The following is a 23,253-nucleotide window of genomic DNA, read 5'->3' on the forward strand; positions in this document are numbered from 1 at the left end:
ACTTTTTTATACGTGGGTTTGTTGTTTTGGGACTGAGAAATAGACTACAAGGAGAGCATCTGGCTACGTGCATGCGTGTCAGCATTAATGGCCCCCCCACAATTCAATTCAATTACCAAAGAGCCTTAGAGATGTTCTTTGAAAAGCCCAGAAAAATTAAGTGCTCGCAGATTGGGTGTGGTCTTTGCCATTAAGACAATTTTAAATAAATTGTAAATAATCTTTTTCTGGGTTGTGCCATTTCATTTTTTAACCAATAATGTATTATTACTTTCTAGTATTATAAATTTCTAGGGGAAACACTGATGTAACAGAGTTGTGGTTATGCCTACACATGATAATGTAACAGAGTTGTGGTTATGCCTACACATGATGATGTAACAGAGTTGTGGTTGTGCCTACACATGATGATGTAATACCCCTTCTGAGCCCTTTTGCTGGGCAGTGACATCAGCCATGAATATCTGATTAGGCAACAACATTTAATTGTTAACTTGAACCATCAGTTGACAACCTAATGATCAAGCCGCCATCATCCACTTAGTACAGTAACAATGTGTGTGTGTGTCTCTGTATGTGTGTGTGTGTGTTTGCAGGTGAGTGTCATGATTGTGATTGGCTGCTGAGCAATGTGCTGTTGCTAAGATCAAGATGCTGTGCAACATGGAGTTTAGCGGAGAGCAAACTGGACGTCATGCACGAGTCCTTCATAAGTGATCCAATCAGCATCAGGTACCAATATCATGTGTGAACAAGGTTGTGTTGTGGTGCTGAAGCCTGAAGTGATGATTTGGACAACCACTCTTTGAGCCCTGTTCCTGGGCATTGACAGTAACCTTTCACTCTGACATCAGGCAACATTTCTTTACCTGGAGGACTTAGATCAGTAGCTTAATGACATTTAATGATCATGTTGCTTGTTGTGTGTGTGTGTCAGATTCTGAGAACTGTGGGGCCCAGACTCCACCAACAGAATGCCAGGGTAAGTGTACACACACACACACACACACACACACACACATTACCCCCACCCCACACTCACATATTACTCACACACTCACAAACAGAGACTCTCAGATACTCACACAGTTTGCAGCGACATCAGTCACATGCATCTGATATTAGGCAACAATTTAATCTTGTAATTTGACAGTTTTTGTCTTCTAATTTGACAGTTTTATCTTGTAATTTGAATCATTAACACTTAACTTAAAGGAAAATTCTGGTATTTAGCACTTTGAGTCCCTTTTCTGGTTTGTTTTGGATGAACTAGAGTAGTGGACACCGAAATTTTGACGATGGGTCCTGTCTCGACTTTTTGACTCGTTTTGAATCGCCTTTGGCTGGCTGCTATAGACATGCACAAACATGTCCTTTAAAACAACCCTTAAGCGTTCATTTTTAAAACTGTGCAACTCACTGTTTGGTTAGTGATGTTTGTTGATCTTCCAAAACAAGTAGCGTAGCGAAATACAGTTTCTGTCGTTTTTTATTTGTCATTTTGTAAAATCCCATTGATTTCTGCTGGAAGACTCATTGCTCCTTGATATCACTGTGCTACCGGAAATGGAAAGGGGGTCTGTTTACGGTTGTAGTCTTTCCCCCGCGAGACCTTCTTTTACTGCCTATGCTTCAGACTCAAATATTGAGCGGAAGTTTATACACGGTTGTGAGGTATCTGAAAATAACACGGATTGAAATCATACATTGCACTGATATATTTCTTTTAATAATCAATGAACACCACCACTAACCACTCAGTGAGTTGCACAGTTTTAAAAACGAACGTTAAGGGTTGTTTTAAGGACATGTTTGTGCATGCCCATAGCCAGCAAGTCAAAGGCAATTCAGATAGATAGATAGATAGATAGATAGATAGATACTTTATTGATCCCCAAGGGGAAATTCAAGAATTCAAAACGAGTCAGAAAGTCGAGACAGGACCCATCGTCAAAAATGCTGTGATTGGCCGAGTTTTCAGTGCGTTTCTCTGTGTTTTTAGCAGCCCCTGCAACATGCCTGTAACAGAGTTGTGGTTATACCTACACATGATGATGTAACAGAGTTGTGGTTATGCCTACACATGATGATGTAACCAGGCCGTCTGAGCCCTTTTGCTGGGCAGTGACATCAGCCATGCATATCTGATAGTAGGCAACAACATTTAATTGTTATCTTGAACCATCAGTTGCTGACTTCATGATCATGTCGCCATCATCCACTTAGCACATTAACAATGTGTGTGTGTGTGTTTGTAGGTGAGTGTAATGATTGTGATTGGCTGCTGTCTCTCCCAGAGCAATGTGCCGTTGCTAAGATCAAGATGCTGTGCAACATGGAGTTTAGCGGAGAGCAAACTGGACCTCATGCACGAGTCCTTCATAAGTGATCCAATCAGCATCAGGTACCAATATCATGTGTGAACAAGGTTGTGTTGTGGTGCTGAAGCCTGAAGTGATGATTTAGTCTCTCCATTTGAGCCCTGTTCCTGGGCAGTGACAACATTCACTCTGATATCAGGCAACATGTCTTTATCTGGAAGACTGAGATCAGTAGCTTAATGGCATTTAATGATCATGTTACCTGTTGTGTGTGTGTGTGTGTGTGTTTTTGTGTGTGTGTCAGATTCTGAGAACTGTGGGGCTCAGACTTGACCAACAGAAGGCCAGGGTAAGTGTCTGTGTGTGTATCTGTGTCTGTGTGTGTGTATCTGTGTCTGTGTGTATCTGTGTGTGTGTGTGTGTGTGTGTGTGTGTGTGTGTGTGTGTGTGTGTCTGTGTGTGTGTGTGTGTGTGTGTGTGTCTCTGTGTGTGTGTGTGTCTCTGTGTCTGGTGTGTATGGTGTGGGTATATGCACGGATCCAGCTCACTTCAAGCTGTGGGCAGATTAGCGATGGCCCGATACGATACTGGCATCGGGGATCGGGCCGATACTAGGCCCATATACTCGTACTCATAAAGATTCCCCAATACCACCCACCGATACTTAGTTACCCCTAAATTATTGTAGCCTCTACATTGTCATGAAGCCTACGCGACGCTTATTTCAGTCTTGTACTTGAAATAAAAAGAACATGACTGCAGCTAAAACCCTCGCACGTATGGTGTTCTGTTTTAAGTATGCGTGAGTGTAGCCTAGTTGTTGTGCGTCGCTGGTGTAGTGTAGCTCTGTACTTGGCGCTAGTTATGGATAAGTAGCCTAGCATACAAAACAAACTCTGTGTTCGTAGGGTTTCCGTTTGAGTAGATAAATGTGATTTGTTTGCATAGTGTTTTGTTATCACACACGTTAGTCGGATCATTTATAATTATATGCTCCAAGACAAAAGTCAGCGCCCAATTCACTTCTACTGTATCCGAAGTCATGAGCAACAGGCAGATGCAAGACATGTGCGAAAAATCACCACTTTATTCAATGGCCAATAGACAATGCATCACTAACTCTGTTTTGGCAGCAATCAGTAGACGGCAGAAGCATCTTCTCTCTTTTGCTAGGAGGCCGCTCGCTCTAAACTCTTAAAGGAGCCACACCACTTTTACAAAGGTCTGTAGAACTACAGTAGGGTCACATGGAGCGTGTCTCATTTCAGGGGCAAGATGCTTCAGAGCATTTGTGCTACCTAGCACTGGTCTTCTGTGACCGCATAGACCGGACCTGGCTGGACCAACGTTTTTTTAAATGGGACGGTCTAGCCCAAAAGAACGCCCTGTTACGTCATGAGCCCAAGTAGGCCTACTGATCTTTCTAACTCAAGCATCCTTTCAGATCAACGTATTACATTTAATATATAGGCTGCAATAATATGATGTAGGCTAACTGAGTGAGAGCAATCATCAATCCATTCAAATTATTAAAAATATATACAATTTTGCAAGTCCTTCCAAACTAAAAGGATTACATTTTTTTTTTCCCTATCATTTAGCATGTTTACATCGATTTAGCGGACACATTTAGAGGACACTTATCCTAAGAACAACATTCAGGCTACAGTGCAAAGGAAACGTTGTCAATTAATTAATTGCGGCATCTGTCAAACTCAATATTAATTTATTATAAGACTAGTCAAAAATGTGATAGGAGGGTACAGGCCCATATAGCCTTTGCCTGCCTCGTCCATCTCCAATTTTATATAATTTGTTCACCCACCGGCTAACAAGCAATAACACAACTGTCGCATTACTTTTCAAGAGATGGCGATTTCAAAGGGAGTTGGATAGCATATTCATGTGAGTAGCCTTGGCCTTTTTCTTTCTAGCCTGGTTAAAACCAAACTTTAAGGAGGTAGGTGGGCACAGGCAGCGTAATTTCTTTTCCTGATTGCTGACATGTAGGCTAATTTCAAGAACTTAGGAGGGAATATCAACAGTTAAGGTAGCCTGGCTAGGACGGCAGGATAACGTAGCCAGACAGCTGTGATCGGTTGAGTAACTTATGGTGGTGACCGTAGCTAATGGTCGTTTGCAGACATAATCTGATTGAATGCATCATATTGCACTTCATCTTACTTGTTAACTGAACTGGCTTGTAGACCGATACGTTTTTCCAACTGCAACGTTGAAAAAATATCTTTGTGGTTCAGCTGATGAGCATCCATTTAGCAGAGGTTATCATATGAAGAAAGAGCTTGAATGGGCATGTCTTGTAGAGAAATATATGGATACCCATATGTCAGGCTAATTAATTGTCAGTATATTAATGTGTAGTAGTAATATTCACTTTGTGTCAATATTCACTTTGTGCAAAATCATTGATTTAACCCATTTCTGAGAGACATTCAAAAGTCTGGTATCCTCTTTGCTGAAAGCAATTCAAGAGAATTCCTGTCTGGAGAAGGAATACCTGGATGCCAGAGCTGAATTCATGTTATTAGAGTATCGATTGCCATTATCTATTACAATATCCATTGCCAATATGGGAAACCATGGAAAACAACATGCCTTCATGGAACAGATTGGAGTGTGACTGGGATGAAGGGATTCCCTTTGCCTTGTTTGCTGTGTGTGAAGAGGTACAGGAGTCATTAGGCTTCAGTCCATCTGAACTCCTGTTTGAGGGCTGTTGAAGTTAGTGAAAGAGGAAGAGGAAGAGGAAGAGGTGTCTCCTAAGAAAGCAGCCGTAGACGTAGCAGTATTTACTAAAGTACCAAAATCAGGAGTATGATGAAGATGAAGATGATGATTCTGAAGAAGAAGCCCCGCCCATTAAGAAGGCAGACACCCCAGCTAAAGCTACACCTGCCAAGCCCACAGGTCCCACGGATGACGACGATGGCGTGGATGTACCACCATGTCAGGCAGAGGACTCTGAGGACCCAGGACACCAGGCATAGAGGACTCAGAGGACCGAGGGCACCAAGCCCCAATCCCCCTGTTCAGAACTCTCCCTCCCAACACCCAAGTTCATCTAGCCCCAATCCCCCTGTTCAGAATCCTCCCTCCCAACACCCAAGTTCATCTAGCCCCAATCCCCCTGTTCAGAACCCTCCCTCCCAACACCCAAGTTCATTAAGCCCCAATCCCCCTGTTCAGAACCCTCCCTCCCAACACCCAAGTTCATCTAGCCCCAATCCCCCTGTTCAGCCCCCACACCACCCACACCCCTTGTTCACTGCACTGCAGCACTTTAATTGTTCAGCACTTTGATTGTTCAGCACTTAACTGCCGGTTGTTTGTATAAATGAGGGGAAGAGGGTGGAGGGGAAGGGGTGGAGGGGGAGAGCCTTGCAGAGACAAGGCCTGGAGGTCTAGAGTCTCCCAGATCCAGAGCCTACAAGAGACTTCCCAGGAGAAGAGGAGATTGGAGGGGAGAGCCTTTCAGAGTCTCCCTACCATGTTGGAGAGCTGGAGGGCTGGAGCCTTCCAGAGACTAAGTCCTACCATGTTGGAGAGCTGGAGCCTTGCAGAGACTAAGTCCAACAGGTTGCAGAATGTTTCCCAAATACCCATGGGGAAATTGCAGAATGTTTTCCGAAATTTCCCAATGTGTATGTCGGAAACATTCTGCAATTTCACTGTGACCGGTGCATACCCACCGTCACGGTAGTGAAGCGCTACCTTTAGTATACAGACGGACTGAGTGTAATTGTTACCTGTGTGTGTTTGTCTGACGTGTCTATGTGTTCAGTTCACTTCCATACTGTTTTAAAATCATTAGTTAACATTGTCATTCATCATACACCTCTGCCGTAATCCCGTAGCTGTTTAACTAGTCGACATACCATCAAACACTACGGTGATTTATTGCATGCTACCAACCACTATCATTACATCGCTTACTGTTTACAATCATTTACTATTCACGTCACATATTCTGTTGAAATAACCACGCAACACAAATGTCTTTGTCTTAACGCTTCCGTTTATTTAGCTTAATAGATACATGTGTTATCACAGCGGTATGTTTGTCTTACCGGTGTTTTGTCTTGTCTCGTCTTGTTTGTATAAAAGAATGTGTGCTGCGACTGTTCTGTTTAAATGTCAGTGAAACCTCCGGGTCAACCGGAAGTGATTCAAACTTTAGGGTATTTATAATATTTGCTGTTTAATACACATTTTGACTATGTCAAAGAGAGCAAGGCGGCGCATTATGTTTTATATTCATATCTAGTGCAATAGATTAATTAATAATAGCTGTATTAGCTTTTTCATGTTGGCTACCTGGAACACCCGTGTCATTTGTTTTTGAGTTGGTATGTGCCAATGTTAGTGGTGGATCTCAGGCCTATTTATACCGTGCCTTCTAGTTTATCGAGTACTTACTCCTCTGCGTCCTCCTGAGTGTTAACACCTTCAACATTCAACAACCCTTCAACATTCACCAAGGGTATTTGGGAAACATTCTGCAATTTCACCAAGTGTATTTGGGAAACATTCTGCATCAAAAATATTGTTAGCCAAAAAACACACTTGCCTTGGTCCAATGTTATACAATAAGAAGTCCCAAACACGCTGGACCCAGTTTGGAGTTGGTGGCTCATTCCAGGAAGGAGATAAATGGTCAGAATTGTACAAGGTTTCCCTCTTCCCACGCTGTAACGCTAGGTGCTAGAGGGTCGGGACCAAGATGCCCAGCACCACCTCAAGGCCCTCAACAAATGATCCAAAGCTGGCGTCTCTGAGACACTCAGGAGGAAAAATATACAAAAAGTTGAGCACTCACACTTCAGAGGTAGAAAAGTGGGGGTTAACATGGAGCTAGGAGGCTGAAACTCGGGTCAGATCTTCGGCACATGACCCACATACAGTGTGCAAAGTTTCATCTCTCTAGCTCCAGCACAAAGCCTTGTGCCTGCAAAAAAGATTATTTTTTTCTATTTTGATATATGAAAAATCCCTTTGTTTCCCAAATTTACCATAATGACGACGACGATAATGATGATGATTCAAAGGAAGAAGCCCATTAAGAAGGCAGACACCCCAGCTAAAGCTACACCTGCCAAGCCCAACGTAGATGCACCACCACCCAAGAAGGCTCCTGCTAAAGCCAGCAGGTCTAGTCAAAAAAAAGCAGAAGAGTCTGACAATGATAAAATTGAGACAAGTGACAAACAGGTTTACCATTACCACCACTCCAGAGCCAGGTGGGTGATTTGAAAATGCCTTTTACATCGTGGCTGTCCAGTCTATATTTCTTGGAAGACCACTTGAGTTCCTGCCAGACATTGATGACAATGATGAGTAACTTCCCCAACACTGCTGTATACAGCCAAGAGGGTATTCCATCAACCTCACTAAAGTCCTGTTTGGACACACTGTTCGAGGGCTTCAGTCCATCTGAACTCCTGTTTGGACACACTGTTTGAGGGCGGTTGAAGTTATTGAAAGAGTGAGAGGAAGAGGTTCATCCTAAGAAAGCAGCCAAAGTATTTGTCAAAGAACCAAAATCAGGAAAACCAGCAGGTCTAGTGAAGAGGGCATAGGAGTCTGATGGGGATGAAGATGGCAGTGATGATGATGATTCTGAGGAAGAAGCCCGACCCACTAAAAGGCAACCCAAGCTAAAGCTACACCTGCCAAGCCCACAGGTGCCTCTAGAGCAGAAGAATCTGATGACGACGATGACATGGAAGCACCACCAAGTTGTTGCTTTTCAAGCCTCTTCATTCCCACCAGAGCTATAGACACTGAGAAACCTTTGCCAGTGATTTAAATCTGCATCGAGACCTTTTAAAATAAATAATTCAATAAATGAAACAAGAAACAATTTCATATTCATTTCCCTCTTGAAAATTGAGAATAATCCACAGTGATCACAGTGGTGATCATTAAGTATGCGATGTGCATTGAGTATGTGTCTGATATCCTCCATCCACAACCTGGCCTCCCCATATGTGATATCCTCCATCCACAACCTGGCCTCCCCATATGTGTCTGATATCCTCCATCCACAACCTGGCCTCCCCATATGTGATATCCTCCATCCACAACCTGGCCTCCCCATATGTGTCTGATATCCTCCATCCACAAACCTGGCCTCCCCATATGTGATATCCTCCATCCACAAACCTGGCCTCCCCATATGTGATATCCTCCATCCACAACCTGGCCTCCCCATATGTGTCTGATATCCTCCATCCACAACCTGGCCTCCCCATATGTGATATCCTCCATCCACAACCTGGCCTCCCCATATGTGTCTGATATCCTCCATCCACAACCTGGCCTCCCCATATGTGATATCCTCCATCCACAACCTGGCCTCCCCATATGTGTCTGATATCCTCCATCCACAACCTGGCCTCCCCATATGTGATATCCTCCATCCACAACCTGGCCTCCCCATATGTGTCTGATATCCTCCATCCACAACCTGGCCTCCCCCATATGTGATATCCTCCATCCACAACCTGGCCTCCCCATATGTGTCTGATATCCTCCATCCACAACCTGGCCTCCCATATGTGATATCCTCCATCCACAATCTGGCCTCCCCACATGTGTCTGATATCCTCCATGTCCCCACTTCCTCTCCCGCACCCTCAGATCCTCTTCCTCCATAAACAGCTGTCTGTCCCCTCAGAATTATCATTTAATGACCGTTTAGCCACCATACTATCACAGCATTCGGGATGTGTGTGTCAACTTAAGGCCAGCAAAAAGTTGCCACAAAGGGTGTGTGTGTGAGAGAGAGAGAGAGAGAGATACTGTAATGTGTCGTGTGTGAACAAGGCTGCAGTTGTGATTGAGCCTGAAAGTGATGATTTACACCTCCATTTGATCCCTGTTTCTGGGCAGTGACAGTAACTTCTATCTGATTTTGGCCAACAAAGTTTTATCGTGGAACCTAAATCAACATCCAGAAATTTCAAAATCATGTCACCTGTCGTGTGTTTCTCTGTGTGTCTGTGTTTGTGTGTGTGTGTGTGTGTGCAAATCCTGTTGACCAATCAGGAGCTGCAGGAGAAGATCTGGACGCCACAAAAGGTGTGTGAGTGTACGTAATGATAATCATGTTGTAACAAGGCGGCAGAGTTGTGGTTAACAATGTGTGTGTGTATCCCTGTGTGTGTGTGTGTGTGTTTGTGTGTGTGTGTGTGTGTGTGTGTGAGAGAGTTTGTGATGTGTCGTTTGAATAAGGCTGCAGTTGTGATTGAGCCTAAAAGTGATGATTTGCTAACTCAATTTGATCCCTGTTTCTGGGTAATGACAGTAACTTCTATCTGATTTTGGGCAATAAAGATTTATCTGGGAACCTAAATAAACAGCAAGCAATTTCAAAATCATGTCACCTGTTGTGTGTTTCTCTGTGTGTGTGTGTGTGTGTGTGTGTGTGTGTGCAAATCCTGTTGACCAATCAGGACCTGCGGTCTCTGATCCGGTTCTGGACACTCTGGAGTTGCGTGAGAACATCTGGACGCCACAAAAGGTGTGTGAGTGTACGTAACGATAATCATGTTGTAACCAGGCAGCAGAGTTGTGCCTAGAAATGATGATGTAACCATCACTCTGAGCCCTTTTGCTGGGCAGTGACATCAGCCATGAATATCTGATATTAGGCACCAAATTTTGTTCTTCAATTTGAACCATCAGTTGCTGACCTAATGATCAATGACTACTTAGCACATGAATAATGTGTTTATGTGTGTGTGTGTGTGTGTTTGTGTGTGTGATTGTGTGTGTGTGTAGCCTTTGGAGAAGAAGAAGAGGGTGTGTGTGTGTGTGTCTTTGCTTTTGAAGAAGAGAAGAAGGCCTCAACCACATCCTTCATAAGTCAAATCGACAGGTATGAATATCATGTGTGTACTAAGGATGCAACGGTATACGGTATATTATCGTACCAAAAGATATGCCCCCCACTGTTCTGTGGCTGACGTGAACCACAATAAGTCGGTAGATCTGTCATTAATGATTTGCAAACTTTTATCATTGTGCTGCAAACTACACGAAAGTTAGACATAAACAAAACACGTCCAGAGAACCAGAGCATGGGCCCTCTCACCTCTGCAGCCTATCAGAACCAGAGCATGGGCCCTCTCACCTCTGCAGCCTATCAGAACCAGAGCATGGGCCCTCTCACCTCTGCCTGCAGCCTATCAGAACCAGAGCATGGGCCCTCTTACCTCTGCAGCCTATCAGAACCAGAGCCTGGGCCCTCTCACCTCTGCAGCCTATCAGTAGCCTGACAAGCATCAAGATGTTGGGTCTGGGAACTCACCAATGGCTGGGCTCAATCCGAGGGGCGGGATAAACGGTTGTTTAAATCCCCTCTGCACGCTAGGGGTGGGCAATATGGACAAAAAATAATATCTCTATTTTTTGTGATTTTGACGATAACGATAATTAGTCGATATCCTTTAAAAAAATGTTTTTGTCTGAGTTACTTTACAGCTCATTATTTATGAATAGCATCATTACAATAATAACCAATAACCTAACCTGTGACTCTTTAACCAAACCAATGCATTGTCACTCTATGACACATTTCCAATTCTGCCCCCACTTGTGTGTGTGGCAATGACATGGTCTAGCCAGCTACATTAGAGAAGATGAATAGGCCTAACAGTTTCCCAAGAAAAAGTCTGATGCTGAAGTTCCTTTCAAACCTTTACATAGGATTCACTGTAAAATTAAGCAGACCAACAAAGTACATCTCAGTTATTTCCTTCGATGTTGTTTAAGAGCAATCATGTAGGCTAGCATTCCAAGTTACAGAATAGAAACTAATGCATTAGCTTATGGCTAATGTATATGAAAAATCCCATAGAGGTGCTAACGGTTAGCATAATCAGCAAACATAGATATTTAGAGCAAACTTCAGTCCATTTACAATAGAGTTACATGAATAGTTCTTTGTTTACAACTGACTATTACAATACTCAAAGGCTAATGTTTTCTCTCCATATAATACCGTGGAGGAAAAAACGTGACTGTCTCATCATCAATGCTACTTGAACAGAAGTAGCCGCATAAAATCCCAAGTAGGCTACTGTCCCTGCACAAAATAAACATTAGGCTGCGTGGGACAACGTTGTGACCCACTAGTGATCACGTGACACTTGCTCTGCTGCAGCCAGGGGCTTCTCCCGCATACACCTCCTGGGAATGTATGAGTCTTTAATGCGTGATTTCGACTGTTTTTCCCTATAAGTCATTTAAATACTCGATAATGTCAATTTGCACATCGTTAAAACAACAATCACAATATTATTGCAGACTATATATATCGCCCACCCCTACTGCACGCAATAGGATAACGCTACAACCAAAAGTCCAATGCGTTTTCCCACCAGCGGAGCTAGTTGGTAGATCAAACTTTTGCCAACTTAAAAAAAAACATAACTCGAGTCGCGGCCAAAGACCACTGTTTGCCAGCTGCAGCATCTATCTTCTTTGTTTTCAAGTAGCAGGGAATTCACGAGAAACCGTCGCAACTCTGCCATCATTATGTTAAGCCTGCCCTCCGACTCTATACACGCTATTTCCACCAAACAACTTCAGAAACATGTTTTCTGAAACTCAAAGAACTATTTTAACTTGTCAAAAAATAGTCAAAATATGGGCACTTAAAGCCCGCCCACCGACTCTTTACATGATGTGATTGGCCTGTCTGAAGATTGTTTTTTCCAGCTCGCAAGCCAAAGGAGAGTTGCTAGACTACCCTGGCTGCAAATTACATTTGCTGCTACTAGGGTGTGTCTACATTTCTAGGCTAGCCTATCAGTGCTTCCCTTCTAATGTAGCGAAGCACCAATAGGTTGATGCGCTCTGTATGCAAATGAGTTTGACAAACAGCTGACTGTTCCAACGTGATCAGACTGAGCTTAGCGAGAGACAGAGATACTAATTTTGAAAAGGTGCCACCGTCTGTCATCCACTATAAGGGAATATTTAGAATTTTAGTACAAACTGAAGAGTGTAAAGTTTAAACTAATACAAGCATTAGGCCTACAGCCCACAAGCATTAGGCCTACAGCCCACAAGCATTAGGCCTACTTTGCTAATGCAGTCAACCGGAGCGGGCGCTTCTAAGTTTAACAGGATGCAGCCTATCGAACAGCCGGATTCGTCGCTTGTCGACAACAATTTGTGATTAAAATATACAAAGTAAACGTTGTTTGCTGCCAAGACACATGTCTTTCAAATGTATTTAAAGTGAAACTAGGAAGTGTAATGGGTTCCTCTGGCCCATTTTTCCCACGTTTCATGGGAATTGGGCTGGGGATAGTACAGTAATAATAAAAGCTGGAGATTCACATGTTACTGCCTCAGGATTCCATCACAATGTAAATCATATTACAATGTCATAGGCTACGCCTAGACAGTTATATTCAACAACATCAGTAATGGCCCTGCACGCTAGCATGGAGATTCCAGACCCAAACCCGAAATACTATGGGTCTGGCCACGAATAATGTAATGGCCCAACTCGAGGAGCTGCACCAAGCATGCATTTGAAAATCTCACTGCACTGTGTGTATGTGAGAGAGAAAGAGAGAGAGAGTGAGTGAGTGAGTGTGTTTGTGTGTTCTGTGAGTGTGTGTGTGTGAGTGTGTGTGTGTGTGTGTGTGTGTGTGTGTGTTTTGTGTGTGTGTGTGACTGTACTGGGTCATGTGTGTACAAGGCTGCAGTTGTGATTGAGCTGAAAAGCGATGATTTCCACATCAGTTTGATCTCTGGTTTTGGGCCGTGACAGTAACTTCCACTTAATTTTGGGCAACAAAGTTTTATCTGGGAACCTAAATCATGTCACTTGTTTTGTGGTTGTGTGTGATTGTGCAAATCCTGTTGACCAATCAGGAGCTGCAGTCTCTGATCCGGTTCTGGACACTTTGGAGCTGCAGGAGAACATCTGGACGCCACAAAAGGTGTGTGAGTGTACGTAACGATAATCATGTTGTAACAAGGCGGCAGAGTTGTGGTTAACAATGTGTGTGTGTGTGTTTGTGTGTGTGTGTGTGTGTGTGTGTGTGTGTGAGAGTTTGTGATGTGTCGTTTGAATAAGGCTGCAGTTGTGATTGAGCCTAAAAGTGATGATTTGCTAACTCAATTTGATCCCTGTTTCTGGGTAATGACAGTAACTTCTATCTGATTTTGGGCAATAAAGATTTATCTGGGAACCTAAATCAGCAGCAAGCAATTTCAAAATCATGTCACCTGTCGTGTGTTTCTCTGTGTGTCTGTGTTTGTGTGTGTGTGTGTGTGTGCAAATCCTGTTGACCAATCAGGAGCTGTGGTCTCTGATCCGGTTCTGGACCCTCTGGAGCTGCAGGAGAACATCTGGACGCCACTAAAGGTGTGTGAGTGTACGTAACGATAATCATGTTGTAACCAGGCGGCAGAGTTGTGCCTAGAAATGATGATGTAACCATCACTCTGAGCCCTTTTGCTGGGCAGTGACATCAGCCATGAATATCTGATATTAGGCAACAACATTTATTCTTCAATTTGAACCATCAGTTGCTGACCTAATGATCAAAGACTACTTAGCACATGAATAATGTGTTTATGTGTGTGTGTGTGTGTTTGTGTGTGTGATTGTGTGTGTGTGTAGCCTTTGGAGAAGAAGAAGAGGGTGTGTGTGAGTGTGTGTGTCTTTGCTTTTGAAGAAGAGAAGAAGGCCTCAACCACATCCTTCATAAGTCAAATCGACAGGTATGAATATCATGTGCAGTGTTTCCCCTAGAAATTTTTCCAGCAGCGGTGCTATTACTTTGGGGGTTATTTTTTTTTTAAAAAAAAAAAATATTTTTTTTATATCATACCTTCGTGTTTCTTTTGTGGACATTTTCAGCTTTCTTTTACATTATTGGTTAAAAATGATAGAAGAAAAATGAAATGGCACAACCCAGAAAAAGATTATTTACATTTATTTAAATTTGTCTTAATGGCAAAGGCCACACCCAATCTGCGAGCACTTAATTTTTCTCGGCTTTTCAAAGAACATCTCTAAGGCTCTTTGGTAATTGAATTGAATTGAATTGTTGGGGGGCCATTAATGCTGACACGCATGCACGTAGCCAGATGCTCTCCTTGTAGTCTATTTCTCAGTCCCAAAACAACAAACCCACGTATAAAAAAGTAAATACTCACTTTTCTTCTACATCACTCCCAGTTACCATAAAACTCACTCACAATTAACTCGAAAAGGACCTAGGCTACTTGATTGAAGTGCGACCGTTCGTCTCACCGTCAAGAGAACGCTGAAGTTATGAGAACACGTCTTTCTGATAAGAGAATGTAGGCTCCTATGTCTAATGCATAAACGTAGAAAAGGTCTGTTTGTGATAGCCTATTATAGCTAAGTGGACAGAATTTAGGCTATACGTATATGCCAACATATGCTCATATTTCCTTTAACTATCAGAAAGTTTAAACAGGCCTAGACTGTGTTCGCCTAGCTTTCCCATGCAAACATTACATGTAGCCCTACGCTAACGTTACAAGTCTAGGCTACAATTAACGTTAAGGCCATACACCTTGTAGCACATTGGTTTACTCTATTGCATTACTTACGTTTTAATAATTTGTCGTTGAATGTTGATGGAGGCTCATCTTTGGGAAATCAGCTCTCTGGATAAAATTGTCAGCCGGAGCAAGAGTTCTCAGAGTTGACGACACCGACGTAAATCCAATCAGCAGAAAGAACCGCATCACAACAGTAGGCTAAATCGCAACAAACTTTTTTTCCCCCATGTTAAATTCATTTCGGTAATCATGAATTGGTTTCTTTTATTTGATGTAGGCTAGGAGAGGAGGATGCATGTTTCACATTAGTGTCAATGTGTCAAAGCAGGCTTTGGATCAGAGGAATTGCTCAAGCTTAACATATGGCATAGGCTACAAGCGAATTCACGGCATACAAACAGCTTCGTGATGAAATATAACTAATATCATTTTTTATTGTCACCAGGCCTATTAGTAGGCTATTTATTGTGTAACCTACAAGTGAACGATGACACCATAGGCTACACTGTGTCGGAGCAAGACCCCATCAGTCGGATAGCTAAACAATGTAACCGTGTTCAGAACGTAGGCTAGCCATATGGGCTGCAGACTTGTCTTTGGGCTTGTAATCACCTGACACATCATGCCGCATATATGTCCTGAATAATGAGAGGCTAAGTGCGGATTTGATGCACTTAACTTACTCAAGACTTTCAGAAAACAATTTCGAGATGACGTTGGCCGTTGTGCTTTTACAGTGTGTTAAGTGAATCTCGTGATATTATGTTGCAGCGGCGGCGCTGCGCCGCTGTTAAATACACTGTAGGGGAAACACTGATGTGTGAACTAAGGATGCGACGGTATGCGGTATATTATCGTACCAAAAGATATGCCCCCCACTGTTCTGTGGCTGACGTGAACCGCAATAAGTCGGTAGATCTGTCATTAATGATTGGCAAATGTTTATCATTGTGCTGCAAACTACACGAAAGTTAGACATTCACAAAACACGTCCAGAGAACCAGAGCATTAGGCCTACAGCCCACAAGCATTAGGCCTACTTTGCTAACGCAGTCAACCGGAGCGGGCGCTTGATTAAAATATACAAAATAAATGTTTGTTTGCTGCCAAGACACATGTCTTTCAAATGTATTTAAAGTGAAACTGGGAAGTGTAATGGGTTCCTCTGGCCCATTTTTCCCACGTTTCATGGGAATTGGGCCGGGGATAGTACAGTAATAATAAAAGCTGGAGATTCACATGTTACTGCCTCAGGATTCCATCACAATGTAAATCATATTACAATGTCATAGGCTACGCCTAGACAATTATATTCAACAACATCAGTAATGTCCCTGAATGCTAGCATGGAGATTCCAGACTCAAATCCATAATATTATGGGTCTGGCCACGAATAATGTAATGGCCCAATTCGATGAGCGGCACCAAGCGTGCATTTGAAAATCTCACTGCACTGTGTGTATGTGAGAGAGAAAGAGAGAGAGAGAGAGAGAGAGAGTGAGTGAGTGTGTTTTTGTGTTCTGTGAGTGTGTCTGTGTTTTGTGTGTGTCTGACACTGTAATGGGTCATATGTGTACAAGGCTGCAGTTGTGATTGAGCTGAAAAGTGATGATTTCCACATCAGTTTGATCTCTGGTTTTGGGCCGTGACAGTAAATTCCACTTAGTTTTGGGCAACAAAGTTTTATCTGGAGACCTTAATCAACATCAAGACATTTTAAAATCACCTGTTGTGTGTGTGTCTGTGTGGCGCAAATCCTGTTGAGCAATCAGGAGCTGCGGTCTCTGATCTGGTTCTGGACACTATGGAGCTGCGTGAGAACATCTGGACGCCACAAAAGGTGTGTGAGTGTACGTAACGATAATCATGTTGTAACCAGGCGGCAGAGTTGTGGTTATGCCTACACATGATGATAAGAGTTTGGATCTGAGCCCTTTTGCTGGGCAGTGACATCAGCCATGATGTCTGATCTGATATTAGGCAACAACATTTAATTGTTAACTTGAACCATCAGTTATACCTACTTCATTATTTTGTCGCCATCATCTACTTAGCACATTAACAATGTGTGTGTGTGTGTGTGTTTGTAGGTGAGTGTCATGATTGTGATTGGCTGCTGAGCAATGTGCTGTTGCTAAGATCAAGATGCTGTGCAACATGGAGTTTAGCGGAGAGCAAACTGGACCTCATGCACGAGTCCTTCATAAGGGATCCAATCAGCATCAGGTACCAATATCATGTGTGAACAAGGTTGTGTTGTGGTGCTGAAGCCTGAAGTGATGATTTAGTCTCTCCATTTGAGCCCTGTTCCTGGGCAGTGACAACATTCACTCTGATATCAGGCAACATGTCTTTATCTGGAAGACTGAGATCAGTAGCAGGACACTTAATGATCATGTTGCTTGTTTTGTGTGCGTGTGTGTGTGTGTGTGTGTGTGTGTGTGTGTGTGTGTGTTAAGGAAAAGAAGAGGGTGCAAGTTAAGGACATGGGATGGGACTTGAAGTGCGCCAACAGAAAGTCAGGGTAAGATGACATTAACTCTGATATTAGTCAACACATGTGTGTGAATGTGAGTGTGTGTGTGTGTGTGTGTGTGAGAGAGACTGTAATGTGTGAACAAGGCTGCGGTTGTGATTGAGCCTAAAAGTGATGATTTATGCATCCCTTTGATCCCTGTTTCTGGGAGGTGACAGTAACTTCTATCTGATTTTGGCCAACAAAGTTTTATCTGGGAACCTAAATCAACATCAAGCAATTTAAAAACATGTTACCTGTCTTATGTGTGTGTGTGTGTCTGTGTGTGTGTGTGTTATTTTTTGGAGAAGAAAAGGTTACAGGTTGAGCAGATGGGAGAGTGTGTGTGTGTCCAAATCCTGTCGACCAATCAGAAGCTGCGGTCTCTGATCCGATTCTGGACACTCTGGAGCTGCAGGAGAACATCTGGACGCCACAAAAGGTGTGTGAGTGTACGAAACGATAATCATGTTGTAACCAGGCGGCAGAGTTGTGGTTATGACTACACATGATGATGTAATAGAGTTGTGGTTATGCCTACACATGATGATGTAACAGAGTTGTGGTTATGACTACACATGATGATGTAACAGAGTTGTGGTTATGACTACACATGATGATGTAAGAGTTGTGGTTATGACTACTTATCATGATGTAACAGAGTTGTGGTTATGACTACACATGATGATGTAAGAGTTGTGGTTATGACTACACATGATGATGTAACAGAGTTGTGGTTATGACTACACATGATGATGTAACAGAGTTGTGGTTATGCCTACACATGACGATGTAACAGAGTTGTGGTTATGACTACACATGATGATGTAACAGAGTTGTGGTTATGCCTACACATGATGATGTAAGGGTTGTGGTTATTACTACACATGATGATGTAACAGAGTTGCGGTTATGCTTACACATGATGATGTAACAGAGTTGTGGTTATTACTACACATGATGATGTAACAGAGTTGTGGTTATGACTACACATGATGATGTAACAGAGTTGTGGTTATGACTACACATGATGATGTAACAGAGTTGTGGTTATGACTACACATGATGATGTAAGGGTTGTGGTTATTACTACACATGATGATGTAACAGAGTTGCGGTTATGCTTACACATGATGATGTAACAGAGTTGTGGTTATGACTACACATGATGATGTAACAGAGTTTTGGTTATGCCTACACATGATGATGTAACAGAGTTGTGGTTATGCTTACACATGAAGATGTAACCAGGTGGTCTGAGCCCTTTTGCTGGGCAGTGACATCAGCCATGAATATCTGATATTAGACAACAACATTTAATTGTTAAATTCTAAACCATCAGTTGCTGACTTTTGCTCGCCATCATCCACTTAGCACATTAACAATGTGTGTGTGTGTGTGTGTGTAGGTGAGTGTCATGATTGTGATTGGCAATGTGCCGTTGCTAAGATCAAGATGCTGTGCAACATGGAGTTTAGCGGAGAGCAAACTGGACGTCATGCACGAGTCCTTCATAAGTGATCCAATCAGCATCAGGTACCAATATCATGTGTGAACAAGGTTGTGTTGTGGTGCTGAAGCCTGAAGTGATGATTTAGTCTCTCCATTTGAGCCCTGTTCCTGGGCAGTGACAACATTCACTCTGATATCAGGCAACATGTCTTTATCTGGAAGACTGAGATCAGTAGCAGGACACTTAATGATCATGTTGCTTGTTGTGTGTGTGTCTTTGCTTGTGTGTGTGTGTGCGTGTGTGTGTGTGTGTGTGTGTGTGTGTGCGTAGTGCGTATGTGTGTGTGTGTGTGTGTGCAGGTGGAATGTTGAGGGTGCAGGTTAAGGACATCGCAGTGGACCTGGAGTGAGTGTGTGTGGAGGACTCGACCACCAGAAGATATTTGTAAGTGTGTGTGTGTGTGAGAGAAACTGTAATGTGTCATGTGTGAACAAGGCTGCAGTTGTGATTGAGCCTAAAAGTGATGATTTACTCACCGATTTGATCCCTGTTTCTGGGCAGTGACAGTAACTTCTATCTGATTTTGGGCAATAAAGATTTATCTGGGAACCTAAATAAACAGCAAGCAATTTCAAAATCATGTCACCTGGTGTGTGTTTCTCTGTGTGTGTGTGTGTGTGTGTGTGTGTGTGTGTGTGTGTGTGTGTGCGCAAATCCTGTTGACCAATCAGGAGCTGCGGTCTCTGATCTGGTTCTGGACACTCTGGAGCTGCAGGAGAACATCTGGACGCCACAAAAGGTGTGTGAGTGTACGTAACGATAATCATGTTGTAACCACCAGCAGTGTTGTGGTTATGCCTACACATGATGATGTAACAGAGTTGTGGTTATGCCTACACATGATGATGTAACAGAGTTTTGAATTTCTGACATTTAATTGTTAACTTAAACTATCAGTTGCCTACTTCATGATCATGTCGCCATCATCCACTTAGCACATTAACAGTGTGTGTGTCTCTGTCTGTGTCTCTGTGTTTGTAGGTGAGTGTCATGATTGTGATTGGCTGCTGAGCAATGTGCCGTTGCTAAGATTCAGATGCTGGGCAACATGGAGTTTAGCGGAGAGCAAACTGGACCTCATGCACGAGTCCTTCATAAGTGATCCAATCAGCATCAGGTACCAATATCATGTGTGAACAAGCTTGTGTTGTGGTGCTGAAGCCTGAAGTGATGATATGGACAGCTTTTTAGCCCTGTTCCTGGGCAGTGACAACTTTCACTCTGACATCAGGCAACATGTCTTTATCTGGAAGACTGAGATCAGTAGCTTAATGACATTTAATGATCATGTTACCTGTTGTGTGTGTGTATGTGTGTATTTGTGTCTTTGTGTGTTTTATATGATGTGTGGGCATATGTGGATCCAATTCACTTCAAGCTACGGCCAAATGGTAACACAAGGTAACACACACACACACACATTGCTCACACACACAGAGACACTCAGATACTCACGCAGTGTGCAGCGACATCAGTTACATGCATCTGATATTAGGCAACAATTTTATCTTGTAATTTGACAGTTTTATTTTCTAATTTGACAGTTTTATCTTGTAATTTGAATCATTAACACTTAACTTAATGACCATTTAGCTACCATACTGTCACAGCATTCAGGGTTTGTGTCAACTTGAGGGTTAAGGGCCAGCAAAAAGTTAAGGTTTGTGTGTGTTTGAGAGAGAGAGAGAGATAGAGAGAGAAAGAGAGAGAGAGGCACCTATGGTTGCCATGAAGCAAAATAATTTTCCCTTTGCTCAATCAATAAATCAAAACTGACCTTTTCTTTCACTCTCTCAATCATAGATGAATGTGTGTGTGTGTGTGTGTGTGTTTTTGGAGAAGAAAAGGTTTCAGATTGAGCAGATAGGAGAGTGTGTGTGTGTAAGGATCCTGTCTTGTGTTCCTTGTCTAGTGTTTTTCCGTCATGTCTGTTCCTCTTGTGTCTTCCTGTTTGCTTTGTTTACTTCCTGTGTCCTGTGCCATATGTTCCTTTGTTTGTTTTGCCATGTGTTTCTGTTCCCTGTGCCCGTGTCTCCGCCCCTCACCTGATCCGCGTTAGTCTGTTAATTATGGTTTCCACCTGTCTTGTTTTACCTTCTTCATTGTCCACCTGTGCCCTGTTACCCCTGTGTATTTAAACCCTCTGTCTCCCCTCAGTCTTTGTTGGTCATTGATGTTGTGAAACGGTTTGGCGGTTCTATTAAAGATTCCTGTTTCTCAAGTTTGCCTCGTCTCGCCGTCGCCGTCTCCTCAGCCTTCGCTTTTTTGGATTTAACGACTCTCCCCATAAACCATGACAGTGTGTGTGTGTGTGTGTGTGTGTAAATCCTGTTGACCAATCAGGAGCTGCGGTCTCTGATCTCGTTCTGGACACTCTGGAGCTGCAGGAGAACATCTGGGACGCCACAAAAGGTGTGTGAGTATGCGTAAGCGATAATCATGTTGTAACCACCAGCAGAGTTGTGGTTATGACTACACATGATGTAACAGAGTTGTGGTTATGCCTACATGATGATGTAACAGAGTTGTGAATTTCTGACATTTAATTATTAACTTAAACTATCAGTTGCCTACTTCATGATCATATCGCCATCATCCACTTAGCACATTAACAGTGTGTGTATTCTCTGTCTGTGTCTCTGTGTTTGTAGGTGAGTGTCATGATTGTGATTGGCTGCTGAGCAATGTGCGTTACTAAGATTCAGATGCTGGGCAACATGGAGTTTAAGCTGAGAGCAAACTGGACCTCATGCACTGAGGGAGTCCTTCATAAGTGAGTCAATCAGCATCAGGTACCAATATCATGTGTGAACAAGCTTGTGTTGTGGTGCTGAAGCCTGAAGTGATGATATGGACAGCTTTTTTAGCCCTGTTCCTGGGCTGTGACAACTTTTCACTCTGACATCAGGCAACATGTCTTTATCTGGAAGACTGAGATCAGTAGCTTAATGACATTTAATGATCATGTTACCTGTTGTTTGTGTGTGTATGTGTGTATTTGTGTCTTTGTGTGTTTTATATGATGTGTGGGCATATAATGGATCCAATTCACTTCAAGCCACGGCCAAATGGTAAACCTGGTACAACACACACACACACATTGCTCCTCACACACAGAGACATCAGATACTCCACTTGAGTGTGCAGCGACATCAGTTACATGCATCTGATATTAGGCAACAATTTTTATCTTGTAATTTGACAGTTTTATTTTCTAATTTGACAGTTTTATCTTGTAATTTGAATCATTAACACTTAACTTAATGACCATTTAGCTACCATACTGTCACAGCATTCAGGGTTTGTGTCAACTTGAGGGTTTGGCCAGCAAAAGTTAAGGTTTGTGTGTGTTTGTTTGAGAGAGAGATAGAGAGAGAAGAGAGAGGCACCTATGGTTTTGCCATGAAGCAAAATAATTTTCCCTTTGCTCAATCAAAATAAATCAAAACTGACCTTTTCTTTCACTCTCTCAATCATAGATGAATGTGTGTGTGTGTGTGTGTGTGTGTGTGTGTGTTATTTTTTGGAGAAGAAAAGGTTTCAGATTGAGCAGATAGGAGAGTGTATGTGTGTAAGGATCCTGTCTTGTGTTCCTTGTCTAGTGTTTTTCCGTCATGTCTGTTCCTCTTGTGTCTTCCTGTTTGCTTTGTTTACTTCCTGTGTCCTGTGCCATATATGTTCCTTTGTTTGTTTTGCCATGTGTTTTCTGTTCCCTGTGCCCGTGGTCCCCCCCCCACCTGATCCGCAGCGTAGTCTGTTAATTATGGTTTCCACCTGTCTTGTTTTACCTTCTTCATTGTCCACCTGTGCCCTGTTACCCCTGTGTATTTAAACCCTCTGTCTCCCCTCAGTCTTTGTCGGTCATTGATGTTGTGAAACGGTTTGCGGTTCTATTAAAGATTCCTGTTTCTCAAGTTTGCCTCACCTCTCGTCTCGTCTCGCCTCGCATTTGGATTTAACACTCTCCCCCATAAACCATGACAGTGTGTGTGTGTGTGTGTGTGTGTAAATCCTGATGACCAATCAGGAGCTGCGGTCTCTGATCTCGTTCTGGACACTCTGGAGCTGCAGGAGAACATCTGGACGCCACAAAAGGTGTGTGAGTGTACGTAACGATAATCATGTTGTAACCAGGCGGCAGAGTTGTGGTTATGACTACACATGATGATGTAACCAGTGGGGTATACTACGAAGCACATTAGACATATCTAGGCTATCTAGACATATCAAGGCTTCACAAAGCCTTGACTCGGAGTATACGTTAAGTGATGCTACGATAGCAGTTTTGGATATATATTTGTCAAACTAGGCTTTCAGCTCAG

The 23,253-nt window shown here is 42.8% G+C and overlaps 2 long non-coding RNA genes across 4 annotated transcripts in view; both read left to right on the top strand.

Moving 5' to 3' along the window:
• Nucleotides 1–2,667, top strand: part of LOC125286955 — a 5,791-nt gene extending 3,124 nt beyond the window's left edge. For 2 of the 3 annotated variants that reach the window (XR_007192262.1, XR_007192263.1), the window contains exons 5-8: nt 597–732; nt 938–982; nt 2,298–2,404; nt 2,626–2,667. This is a non-coding gene — a long non-coding RNA (uncharacterized LOC125286955). The remainder of the gene's footprint in view (nt 1–596; nt 733–937; nt 983–2,297; nt 2,405–2,625) is intronic. The other variant, XR_007192264.1, reaches the window with a different exon arrangement.
• A 6,716-nt stretch (nt 2,668–9,383) lies between these two features.
• LOC125286952 lies at nt 9,384–20,899 on the top strand. Its single transcript, XR_007192258.1, has 14 exons — nt 9,384–9,422; nt 9,797–9,864; nt 10,125–10,221; nt 13,236–13,303; nt 13,664–13,731; nt 13,990–14,090; nt 16,676–16,743; nt 16,994–17,129; nt 17,363–17,427; nt 17,730–17,860; nt 18,827–18,954; nt 19,231–19,315; nt 19,603–19,670; nt 19,913–20,899. It is a non-coding gene; the product is annotated as an uncharacterized LOC125286952 (long non-coding RNA).
• The last annotated feature ends 2,354 nt before the right edge of the window (nt 20,900–23,253 follow it).

The sequence above is a fragment of the Alosa alosa genome, chromosome 21 (genome assembly GCF_017589495.1).
Source record: "Alosa alosa isolate M-15738 ecotype Scorff River chromosome 21, AALO_Geno_1.1, whole genome shotgun sequence".
Lineage (NCBI taxonomy): Eukaryota > Metazoa > Chordata > Actinopteri > Clupeiformes > Clupeidae > Alosa > Alosa alosa.